This window comes from Mytilus galloprovincialis, chromosome 7, assembly GCF_965363235.1.
Source record: "Mytilus galloprovincialis chromosome 7, xbMytGall1.hap1.1, whole genome shotgun sequence".
In the NCBI taxonomy this organism is placed as follows: Eukaryota; Metazoa; Mollusca; class Bivalvia; order Mytilida; family Mytilidae; genus Mytilus; species Mytilus galloprovincialis.
Genome location: NC_134844.1, coordinates 48376040 through 48390153, shown reverse-complemented (window position 1 = coordinate 48390153; position 14114 = coordinate 48376040).

The following is a 14114-nucleotide window of genomic DNA, read 5'->3' as shown; positions in this document are numbered from 1 at the left end:
ACTCGAAAAGACAATCATCTCTGTCGTAGAACCAAAATATCTAAATTATATGTATGCAAAACACATTCTTAAAAACACTTATCGCTATATGTATCATATGATCGTACAAAATACAGAAATTTTGTATATCTAATAAAGGTTTTTTTTTTAGTTTGTTTCACCTACATGTACCCTGTATCACATACCCCGTATCACATAGCTAAACCCGTATCGCATAGCTAAACCCATGCAGCATAGCTAAATCCGTATCTCAAAGCTAATTCCGTATCGCATACCCAGTATCGCATAGCAAAACCCGTCTTGCATACCTGGCGTTAAGTCATTTATAATTCGAATGACGTCAACGTTTGGCCTATGACGTCCGGTTGCTGTATTTCCTGGCAGAAGAGAAAAATGAGTTCTCACTACAAATGTCCTATCATTTCAACTAAAATTGATATTTTGCTAGAAAAAAAAATATCCAGTAATAGTGGAAGATATTAGCAAGCAAAATCATGGAAATTGTGCAAATGATGATACAAGCATAAAAATTATCATCATTATTATATACTTTTTAAGAAAAACTGCTGGCAATAAGAAAATTATCTTTTTTCAAGATGGCCACCACCTTTTCTAAAATGGCTGATTTTTTCCAGATTGAAATACTTATTTTTCTAGAAAAAAATTTCTTTGACCTTCTCTAAGTAATAAATATAACCAGGTTTGGTGGATACCTTCTAGGCATGTGACGTTTATACTAGAACACAATATTTGACATGTTCTTGGTTTGCACATGCGTGAAAATGTTTACAAAATTCACACACAAACATTTGAATTATTTATTACATGCTTAGCGGATTTGAATTTTTAGGGATGTTATGAATTTTTTTATGACAATATTTTAAGGTTATGATACACATGCGTTTCACAATTTCGTGCATGCGCAAACTTGTTATCACCACAAGGGCACAATGATGGAAATCGTAGTTCATCTAACAGATGAGGATTTGAATTTCTTAAACATATCTTGATCGTCATTCATTCCTTTAAGCATCTAGGGTTATGTACGAGTATAAAGTATTGCTTTTGATGCCAATGTTTGAAAACACGCCCTTTCAGTTGCAATGATCAAGCAATCGATTGATAAGATGAAAAAGGTGGTTAACTTTCTAAATATTGGGCAAACAGTTGAAATGGCCAGACTTGGACGAAGAACATACGTTTATCGTCTTGTTTGGTGGATTGTACATTATAATGGCTTGTTTGGCGTATTAAATTATAATCCTTGTGCCTTTGGTGACTTTTGTTTACACCACTGGGTCAATGCCACTGCTGGTGGACATTTCGTCCCCGAGGGTATCAGCAGCTAGCTCAGTAGTCAGCTCTTTAAAGTTGACATGGACATCAATTATATGGTCATTTAAATAAGTTTCTTGTTTACAAAACTTTGAATTTTTCCAAAAATTAAGAATTTTCTTATCCCAGGAGTAGATTACCTTCGCTGTATTTGGCACAACTTGTTGGAATCTTGGTTCCTGAATGCTCTTTAACATTGTACTTGTTTAACTTTTATAGCTGTTTTGATATGAACGTCACTGATTTGTCTAATGTAGACAAAACGCGTGTCTGGCGTATTAAATTATAATCCTGGTGCCTTTGGTGACTATTTTAAAATTCTGAGTGATATATTGCGCGATAGTGGTTGGACATTTGTTCCACTGAAGCCGATATTGCAACACCTAGAATAGCAGATGCTTTTCATGTCTGTTCAAATGTAATTAGGAATAGACACGCGCATCAGATAACTGCATATGTGGTTTGCTTGAATTGATAATGCCAGCGGTTATGAAAACGTTAACACAGAACATTCGGTAGTACGCTCATTTCACGAGTCAGATATCGTAATTTACAAACAGTCCATATCAAGCATGATACCAATGTTGGTCTTGATCGTGTAAATCATGCTCGATGGTTACCCATCCATCTCCATGATATGTCTTCCCTTCAACAACATCACCTACACGTGGCAATTAAAAATTGCAAATGGTTATTTTTACTGTACGTAAGACCAGCAAGTTGATTTCTTATATTACAACTGATCAGACACAAACTCAGAATAATAAGTCGTGAACGGCAATGTTGGTACCATACGTTTAATCGAAGATCCCTTAGAGATGATATATGGTAGCTGGACCAGAAGTCAGTAGACTGGTTGTTGTCTCTTTGGCACATTCCCCATTTCCATTCTCAATTTTATATGGTATATGAATTTGAAAGATTTTAGTGGTTTGAGTCTTTCTCCAACAGAAGAAGGACATCATGAAGACTCTACGAAAACACAAAAGGATTTCTTCGAAACACTGTAAAGGCTTTCTTAAGTGATGAACAAGTTTGATTATCCATTTCTAGAAGAGTCGTCAGATTTGTACAAAATTTACTCAGATTTCAGAAGTAGGTAAGATATGTATATAAACTCCAAGATATTGGGTCCAAACAGCACGATCCTCTGAAGCAAATGCGAAACGAAAGAGAATTGTTTTTTTAAACAGACGAAAAAGAACATTTCAATATAAGAGCTGCAAAATGAAACTGGAAACTTCGTTGTCAAAAATAAAGCTAGAGATTGAACCTGAACACTGATTGCGATCTCTTTTTTAGATTTTTTATTTCTTCTTTAGCCATTAAAACCAAACTGCTCCTCCGTCTATGTGTCAGGATGTTGTATTAAATTTAATCAAATTGGTATACTTGAAACATACTGCGATTTGTCATCAACTGATCCAAATTCTGACGTATGTGTCGTTGGTGGGGCAGCAATAGTTAATTTGATAATTTTTACTTCCCAGCTATCCCCTTGTAACCGTGAAAAAGCACCTACACGAAAGATTGTCCATGATAAGCATGCTGCTTAAAATAGTTGTAAAAAGTAATGTAGTAGTATAAGGAATTGCAGTGCTCGCAAGATTAGGTGTGGTCAATTGAAATTGTGGATAGGTTTTTGAAGGAAGAAATACTTTCGACTGCTTCCTGTACATGTCATATCAAATGCGTTTGGTCCTCGTGTAGCAGTTTTTTCTTTCTTCCATGCATTTAGTGGATGTGACACTTAGTTGGCATTTCATCGGAAAGTGAAAAGGTCAGCTTGGAAGACATTGGAAGTATTCTCAGATGTAACGAACATTTTTGTCCGATGTTGTATGAAGAAACAGACATGGACATCATAGAAGTATTTGTTTGCATCATGTACGGAAACATCACCGTTTGCTGTTAAGGAGGCACGATTAAAATCGTTTTCAAGGAAGCCGCGGCCTTATAATGCTATTCCGTCTACCACAAAATCATTATGATTACCTGTGGTAGGTGGAATAGCATCATAAGGCCGCTGCTTCCTTGCAAACGATTTTAATCTTCAGGAGCACATGAAATATATGGGTCAAATGAAATACCTATTCAATTAATCACAAAAAGAGAGTAGGTGTGTTCGAATAGCTATTTGTTTTACTAAAAGTACTTGACGACAGTCTTCAAAGTTGGATGATGAAAATGCATATCTTCGAAAAATTATATTTTTTTGTGTGTGATAACTAGGGTTTATAGTCTTCAACCACTAAAAAAATCTAGTCTGCCCTTCCACGAAATATTTAATTAGAGTTTTCTTAAATGTTTATGAATTTTCGAAAATTCCACCTAACAACCGATCAGACAATAGTTTTAATTTGACTCAGTACAGACAAGATCATGAACTGATGCTCATTAGCTAGTTGATACATTTGTCTTTTAAAATTTAACAAACATATTATAAGGATCGTAATGGTGCAATGTGGATAAATTTATCGGTTTCTAAGAGCAAAATTGGCAGCGCGTCATCCCTACAATGGCTTCTATTTCTACGATTGTGAAAATGAACTGGCGTAATGGGGAGATAATTTTGACAAAGTAGAATCCTGACTGATCTAATGAACCAAATATTTCCTTATTCTTTTTTCTACGATGTTTTTAACGAAATGATTAGACCGATCATTTTAGGATTGCAATGTATACTAAATATAAACACACAAGTTCTCAAAAGATTGTAAACGCGAGATTCTCTTAAAAAGATCGATTCAATTTCATGCAAGTGTTAACGGGGTCTATTTAACATACTTTCTGCTTTGATCATTCATCCAAAGGCATCTATGAATATCGAAATATTCCGTAATGAGGCTAGAAACTCAGTCTAAGAATACTCACGCAGTTGTCATACCGTGATAATGAATGGAACCTAGTCCGACCTCTTTTTCTCAAATCAACTATTGATTTTTTTTTTCATATATATGCTCTTTAATTCTTCATTCCGACAACTTTTAATCACAAGCACGATTATGTTGTTTTTTATATAAAATTTACTCGCCTAGTACATAAATATAAAACTTTGCAAATCGGATCAGACTCGGAGTGGTCAAACACAAAAACCTACTATGTTAGGAGCGTATATGCATATGCATATGTATATGACTTTATTTTACACGTATGCGTCGTTGGGTTACTGTTTTGTTTGTGTTTATCAGAAATCTAAATATCATATTCCTGTAAAACGTAATCGCCGTGCACATTAAAAAAAAAAACGTATGTGCAATTTTTTCATATCCATATATAGGTATATATGTACGAAATGTACCTATTGCTATAGATGCATTGACTTTTGATGACATGATTGATGATTTTCGTACTTTCTTGATGATTTGCAGAAATATAAATACAATTAAAAACCTACCAAAGAGATTGACTCTAAAGAACAGATAAGTCCATACATGTAGCAAATTATGGAAATTAGTAATTATATTACAATTTGATTGGCTCATCTTGTTGTCGAGTATCCATATTTTGTTTCGTTTCTTGACAGACGTTTTGTGTGTTTTTTGTAGTAAGATTGCTGTATAGTTGACTCTCTTTCTATTCATATATCTTTTTATTTGCTTTTTTGTTGTTTGTTTCTGCTACACTAAATTCACATAATTAATGTATATATCCAATTCTTGAACATGTTTATTATATAAAAACAATTTTCATTTTCTACTCGGCAAATCTACCTTTCAAAACGATTGTCACTCTCTCCATCGGCTCAAAGAGGAATAACTCTCATTTATGTTTCAAGTTCGCGGAAATCGTGACGTCATAACCGCTGACGGTATAGTACTGTTGCGCTTGTATATGCGCATAAACAATAGAGGGATTTGTCTTTAAGGAGTTACAGAGCCTGTTTCTCTCACTTTGATTTGTTTGATTTTTCTACATTCACATTAAGGACTGCTTTGAAAATATAATTTATATTGCAGTTATAAGTTTTGTTTATATCGTATTATTCACCGTTTTCCTGCGTTTAGTTATATTTTAAAACTGCTATTAAGGTATTTACCAAATAAAATCCATCGGGGAAAAATCGTCACTCAAGGGAAATAACTTTATAGTTAAACAAATTGTCAACATCGTCATTTAAGAGCAATAACTCGAAACAGAGTAAATTATTAATTCAAGCCACGTTGGGTCATTTAAGGTCTTGTCTTGCTTCTCATTTCTCGGTGTTCACAGTTTCTCCCTAGTCATGATAGGTTAACGATGATATGCCAATTTTTTTTTAAAGTGTTAACAATCATTATCATAGTCAATTACTTCAAAAAGTTTCCGATTTATTTAATGATTAGTAGACTTTGTCGTGTCGAATTTTTTTGCGGATCATTTGACATATCGTTTTAACATAAATACTATTATGGTAATGTTTGATATACATGTACATGTATTTAGTTACGAATGGGCATGTTGTTTTTGGGGAAAATGTCTTTGTTAAATTAACAGACGAATACGATGACGACGCTTACTACAGACGCCAAGTGATGAGAAATTTAACCCTGTCCTTCGGTTCTGGGCATATAATATGTACAACTTTCCTCACATTGTTATATTTCGAACACATTTTTGTTTGTTGGAAACTATGCGGAATGACGTTCAAAAACGTCTTAGTCAGGGCACCTGCTGCGATGTCTTTGCAATGTTAGATCTGTAGATTTGCGGAAAGCATTTTTTCCCTGACAGGGATTTAAACTCATATAACTGAGATATCGTAATTCAAATCGCCTTAAACTATGCCCAACGCGCTAGATCACTCGATAACCTAGGCTTGACAAAAAGAAAACTTTAAGTACTCGGGTGTTAGCTTTCCTCGTCATTGTTTTTATCTAGCGTCATAACAGCCGCTATATGAAAATATAACTTAAACGGTCACAGTGTAACCTTGAAACGGAAGACGAATCTAGAGATAGACAAAATACATGTGTTTCAAAGATAAATCCCTCTATTGTTTATGCGAACATGCAGCGCAAAAGTACTATGCAGTCAAAGGTTAATTACGTCGCGGTTTTCGCGAACTGAAACGTTTCATGAGAGTTATTTAATTTTAGACGATGGAGAGAATGACAATCGTTTTTATAAAATAATTTACCGAGAGGACAATGGACGTATCTTCAAATTATAGACGAGTTTCTGAAATAGATATATGGATATGTGAAATAAGGCTAGCTGAAAAAAAAGCAAATAATAAATCATATGATTAAAAGAGATTCCACTTAATATAGCAATCTAACAAAAACAGACAAAAAAAAAACCGACTGTCAGGAAACAAAACCGAATCTGGATTTTCGACATCAAGATGGGTAAATCACATTATAATATAAACTAATTTTTTGCACTTAAGACATGTATGGACTAACCTATTCTTAAGGGTCAATCTTTATCGTAGGTTTTTAATTACATCTATCTATCGTTGCACAAATTATTAAGAAAGTACACAAATCAATTATGTCATAAAAATTCGATGTAGCTATAGAAGACTGACGTATTTTGAATGTGTACGGCGACTACCTTTTTGACACGCATGTGATAATGTTCAAACGCAAACAATACAGTAACTCAGCGACACATTCATGTAAAAGGAATAAGGATCATTGTGTACCATTGATTATATATCAGAATTGTTGGGATTTGTTGAATGTTAAATGTTTTCTTCCTTCAATATCAATTTTTATTTTCCAAATGTTTGTGTCCTCGATAATACATTTATAGTGATAAACGATTTGCATGACTAGCACTGTCTTTGATTTTCGTATGTGAAATGACATTCATATAATATTTATGATTCAATCATCAACTGTCAAAATATCTGCATTTGATATTGAATATAAGAATTTGTGACTTTTAAGATACCATCTTTTGTCTATCGTGGTTTTAAAGAAAACCCAATTATTTCGAAAAATAATCTACATTACTTCAAAACTTGTGTTCTTTTGAAAGTTATAATGACATGTAACTATTTCTCCAATCTTATATAGTAGGTCACTTCGTCCACAGACATGACAGATCAATTCCTACTGTGAGGTTATACATATTTTAATTTGAAATAGCATGCGTTGATAATATGTTATGGAAACAATTTTCAGAATTCAATTACGCTAATATTTCGCTTTGACTTAATCAATAGGAGACAAGTATTGCTAGATCTTTTTTCCATTTTCAACACTGACCACTGCCTAACATCAAAGATTAACATATTTTTGATGACTTAGATATATGTTTTATTGGTAGTGTATTTGCTGAAAGTTGTTTTGCTTTAATTGTTTTTCTATGTAATTGTTTTTTACTGAAAACACCTGTATTGAAGAAACAACGTTATAAATAAATTTTATCCCCAAGTCTCGTATATATAAATACGTTTTGTTTAAATATACTCTTCACTTTTTTGGTCTTCTGGAAAATGTTATTTGTGCTGTATTTAGACCCTTCTACAACGAAATTTGTTTAACATGCACACGTATAAAAATTGCGGTTTTTATCCAACGCAATCATAGGTTTGAACGTAGTTTTCAATTTAGGCTTGTTTATATATATATATATAACTCGTCTAAACATCAACCCAACAATGTTAGATCTGTAAATTTGCTTATATATATTATATATTGCAGAGAAACTCCGCAAAAGTAGAAACCATATTTGTTTTTACCTTATACATAACGACATTAAAAATGTGCTTCTAAATTTTTTGACAGAATTTTTATATTATATTTTTGCGGGAATGTATTTATTAAATAAATATAAAAAAAAAAAATACCTCTTGGCTATTGTACCATTTGACAAAGTAGCATTTAAAACTTTTCATTTTAAATCGTAATCCTATTAATTGGGAGGTTCCTTTAAGAAGATGATAAAACCTTTTAATCCTTGTTGAAAAGATATAAAAAAAACTTTTGCAATCAACATAAGTTTTAATGATTATCGTTACTTTTTGTAAGGCGGCGGGAAACGATGTCGTTTTCCCTGTAAGTTTGATCTCGATGGACACAACAATTTCCATAATTTTTAAAGAAGGTTCAAAGTGCAAAATGGATTATCTAAATCCTAAGTCAATGATTAAATGAGAAAAAAATAATGAAAAATCATCAAAAGAATAAACAACAGCATACAAAACAAAAAACTACAATGTATGTACTCATTTGCACGTCGCTTACGTCCACTTTATTTGGTCTAGGATGGAACGTTGTCTCATTACCACATTTTTTTCTGTATAAAAATCAGTCTCTAAAAAAAGCAATGAGCGTATGAATCGTTTTATAATTACCAAAAAATACTTTAAATTTTATTTTTTATACCTTTTTTTTCGGGACAATGCATTCTAACAAAAACATAAGTCGTGATATCATTTGTTTCTTGAAAAATAAACTGAATTATGACGCTCTAGACCGAAATAAACATAAAATTTGCGATATAGAAAGACGTGTCCCATAAGAACCGGTCTGAACAGAACATAGATATTTCGCTGTAGGCGAACTAAACCCGAGATTATCAAAACCTTTGATTCACCACGATGACATATTTGTTTGACTTGCAACATATATAAAAATCGACAGTGACAGGTAGTATTACAATATTCAAATTGCGTAGTCAGCCTAGTGCTTGACATTTTGATAATTTAGCAATCTCGAGTAGATAATGTGTTTTTTTTTGTTGTCAATTTTTATTTCGGATCTAGTATTTTATGATGCTTGAAGATTATTTATGATGCTTGAAGATAAGTTGGTCACCTGGTCACTTTTCAGTTGACAAATGTTCCTTGTTACGAAAACAGAAAAAAAAAGTTACAGTTTAATTCAAGCACAGATTTTACAATAACATATTATTCATAAGCTAATATTTATATATATAAATTCACGCATTTTGCTGATATAGAACATATGTTAGATAAATGATGAGAAAAATATAAATGTTAAAAATACAACAAAGCGCCTGCATTGATAAGGTTTTTATGACAACATATGTTGATTTAATGTGTAATGTTTATGTTGATTTGTATCTTTTCAATTTTATTTTAATTGATGATATTTTACCAAAAGCATTGCTTATAAAATGTAGTCCTAGTGTCCAGAAACAAAGGTACAGTGTAGTAAATCAGCGCCGAACAATTATCGGCCAATTAAACTTTTATTTTGCCTTGTGAAAATATATATTTCTATATTAAAGTTTGATGACTATAATTCCCATCGAATCAAGATCAAGGGAACAGAAATTACAGTCAAGCATGTCTCATATATTGCCTTTCATCTAACCATTTAATCCCGCTGCAAATGTTTGCACCTGTCCTAAGTCAGGAATCTGATGTACAGTAGTTGTCGTTTGTTTATGTAATTTATACGTGTTTCTCGTTTCTCGTTTTTCGTTTTTGTATATAGATTATACCGTTGGTTTTCCCGTTTGAATTGTTTTACACTAGTAATTGTGGGGCTCTTTATAGCTTGTTGTTCGGTGTGAGCCAAGGCTCCGTGTTGAAGGCCAAATATTGACCTATAATGGTTTACTTTTTTAAATTGTTATTTGGATGGAGAGTTGTCTCATTGACACTCACACCACATCTTCCTATATCTATTGACAACAAGGTTGGGTTAAAAACCAAACACTATTTTCCAGGGCTTGCATTTCCTATCTCCTAGTCTTCTGTTCACGAAGTAGCCATTAATAATTTAAAAATAGTTTGAAAAAGTGAAATTAAAATCCACCTTTGGATATTGTTTTAATCTCATCCTGATTTTGTTGGCCGTAAGCTACCTGTCGCACAGATTACGGCGGATAAGTTCGAATAATTGTAACCACATTTCTTGTTTTTTTTTCCATAATTGTTGTACTCTTAAACCAATGTCCCAGGTAACGAAAGGCTTTTCCCTTGGAAACATGTTTATACTTGGTTATATTTACCTGTCACATTAGGAGCCTGTAATCCATTGGTTGTCATTTGTTGTTGTATTTCATATTTTTTGCCGTGTATTTTTTTGATAAATAAATCTGTTCGTCAGTTTTCCCGTTTCATTTTTTTTTTTTTTTTTTTGCATTTGTCATTCATTATTATCTACTATGCGTTGTGGGTTTTCTTCACTTGCGGCAACGTACTTTTGTAGGTCTTTTCCTCATGATATATTGTTGTCTTTTCTATAATCATATACATACCACATCTCTTCGTTTTCAAATATTCACAACAAAAGTTCACACACTACATTGTGCAGAATGTTCAGCTAAAGCGAACATTAAGAAAATTATCGATTTAAAAGTAAACGCTAAAAAAAACCTCGTATGCATGTGCCTGTTCGAGTTCAGTAGCCTTTAATTTAGTTAAGATTGTGAGTGGCAAATGTGCATCCCCAAATCAGTAGCCTGTTACTCAGTTAAAGTTGTTAATGATGATGTTACTGTATTTCATATTTGTTTTTTGTTTAGTGTTGTGAACATACGTTAGACAATTAGTTTCCTCGTTTAAACTTTTTTCATTTGTTAATTTTGGGGCATTAAACTAACTTACTTTGCGGTGTGGATTTTTCACTGTTAAAGGACGTATTGTGACACAATTTATTGTTAGATAAACTAACTTTGAAATTAAATTTCACGAAACATTTATACTATAACATCAGATGATTTCAGTTCGTCTGTAATCTCAAAAGAAAAATACTAATATTGCAAAACCATTTCTTCAAAATAAAATTCAATTGTTCTAACTCATGTTCAGTCATGCTTAAATTTTATAATTTTACTTTTCAAGTACTCGATGATATTCTGATAAACTGTTTACACGACTAACACTCATTCATAAGATATTGATGATTCGATCATCCTTTGACAAAACTCAAGCATTTAATGTTGATTTATAAAATATGTAAACATTTGATTACCATTTTTTGTCTATTTCGGTTTTAGAAATTCAAATGATTCCGAAAGAAATCTATTTTCATTTTAACTTGTATTCTTTTCAATTATATTATCAACGTTAACCATAACAATGATTGCATATAGTTGATCACTCCTTTAATAGACATGACAGTCCCATGCAGACTTTGGACTCGAAAGGTGAGATGTTTGATTGTGAAATATATTTTGTTTATGATATCAAACGGTGAAAATTCAAAAACATTTAATTGAGCTAAACTATGCTTTCTCGTTTATAAAAGGTAACAAGTGTTGTTCCCAAATTTAAATCTTAAAACATTCTTTCAGCTATATTTTGCTTTCTCGTTATTACATATAAGATACCCCACAAAAAAAATCTTAAAATTTAATTAATCATAATTTTCTTTCTCGTCATAAAAAGATTACACTAGTTATCAAAGGTACCAGGATTATAATTTAGTACGCCAGACGCGCGTTTCGTCTACATAAGACTCATCAGTGACGCTCCTATCAAAATATTTTTAAAGCCAAACAAGTACTAAGTTGAAGAGCATTAAGGATTCAAAGTTCCAAAAAGTTGTGCCAAAAACGGCTAAGGTAATCTATGCCTGGGATAAGAAAATCCTTAATTTTTCGAAACAATCAAAGTTTTGTTAACAGGAAATTTATAAAAATGATCACATTTTGGATATTCGTGTCAACACGGAAGTGTTGACTACTATGCTGGTGATACCCTCGGGGGCGAAACGTCCACCAGCAGTGGCATCGACCCAGTGGTGTAAATAGTTATCAAAGGTACCAGGATTATAATTTAGTACGCCAGTCGCGCGTTTCGTCTACGTAAGACTCATCAGTGACGCTCAAATCAAATTATTTATAAAGCCAAACAATTACTAAGTTGAAGAGCATTAAGGATTCAAGTTCCAAAAAGTTATGCAAAATACGGCTAAGGTAATCTATGCCTGGGATAAGAAAATCCTTAGTTTTTCGAAAAATTCTAAGTTTTGTTAACAGGAAATTTATAAAAATGATCACATTATTGATATTCATGTCAACACCGAAGTGTTGACTACTGGGCTGGTGATACCCTCGGGGACGAAACGTCCACCAGCAGTGGCATCGACCCAGTGGTGTAAATAGTTATCAAAGGTACCAGGATTATAATTTAGTACGCCAGACGCGCGTTTCGTCTACATAAGACTCATCAGTGACGCTCCTATCAAAATATTTTTAAAGCCAAACAAGTACTAAGTTGAAGAGCATTAAGGATTCAAAGTTCCAAAAAGTTGTGCCAAAAACGGCTAAGGTAATCTATGCCTGGGATAAGAAAATCCTTAATTTTTCGAAACAATCAAAGTTTTGTTAACAGGAAATTTATAAAAATGATCACATTTTGGATATTCGTGTCAACACGGAAGTGTTGACTACTATGCTGGTGATACCCTCGGGGGCGAAACGTCCACCAGCAGTGGCATCGACCCAGTGGTGTAAATAGTTATCAAAGGTACCAGGATTATAATTTAGTACGCCAGTCGCGCGTTTCGTCTACGTAAGACTCATCAGTGACGCTCAAATCAAATTATTTATAAAGCCAAACAATTACTAAGTTGAAGAGCATTAAGGATTCAAGTTCCAAAAAGTTATGCAAAATACGGCTAAGGTAATCTATGCCTGGGATAAGAAAATCCTTAGTTTTTCGAAAAATTCTAAGTTTTGTTAACAGGAAATTTATAAAAATGATCACATTATTGATATTCATGTCAACACCGAAGTGTTGACTACTGGGCTGGTGATACCCTCGGGGACGAAACGTCCACCAGCAGTGGCATCGACCCAGTGGTGTAAATAGTTATCAAAGGTACCAGGATTATAATTTAGTACGCCAGTCGCGCGTTTCGTCTACGTAAGACTCATCAGTGACGCTCAAATCAAATTATTTATAAAGCCAAACAAGTACTAAGTTGAAGAGCATTAAGGATTCAAGTTCCAAAATGTTATGCAAACTACGGCTAAGGTAATCTATGCCTGTGATAAGAAAATCCTTAGTTTTTCGACAAATTCTAAGTTTTGTTAACAGGAAATATATAAAAATGATCACATTATTGATATTCATGTCAACACCGAAGTGTTGACTACTGGGCTGGTGATACCCTCGGGGACGAAACGTCCACCAGCAGTGGCATCGACCCAGTGGTGTAAATAGTTATCAAAGGTACCAGGATTATAATTTAGTACGCCAGTCGCGCGTTTCTTCTACATAAGACTCATCAGTGACGCTCAAATCAAATTATTTATAAAGCCAAACAAGTACTAAGTTGAAGAGCATTAAGGATTCAAAGTTCCAAAAAGTTATGCAAAATATGGCTAAGGTGATCTATGCCTGGGATAAGAAAATCCTTAGTTTTTCGAAAAATTCTAAGTTTTGTTAACAGGAAATTTATAAAAATGATCACATTATTAATATTCATGTCAACACCGAAGTGTTGACTACTGGGCTGGTGATACCCTCGGGGACGAAATGTCCACCAGCAGTGGCATCGACCCAGTGGTGTAAATAGTTATCAAAGGTACCAGGATTATAATTTAGTACGCCAGACGCGCGTTTCGTCCACATAAGACTCATCAGTGAGTTACAAGTGTTGCTTCCCAAAAAAATCTGAAAATTCCAAATGAACTTAATTTTGATTTCTCGTTATAAACGATACCCCACAAAAATATCAAAATTTTAATTGAGTTAAACAACAATCACTCAATATATATATATATTTGTTTATAATTTGTTAAAGAAGTTGTAAGAGCTTTTAAAATATGTTGTCTTCTTTCTGTGGCTTTTAATCCAAATGTTTTGAAAATTGATTATTTGTTTTTCCGCTTACATAATTAATGTTTTAAATTTTCCCTCA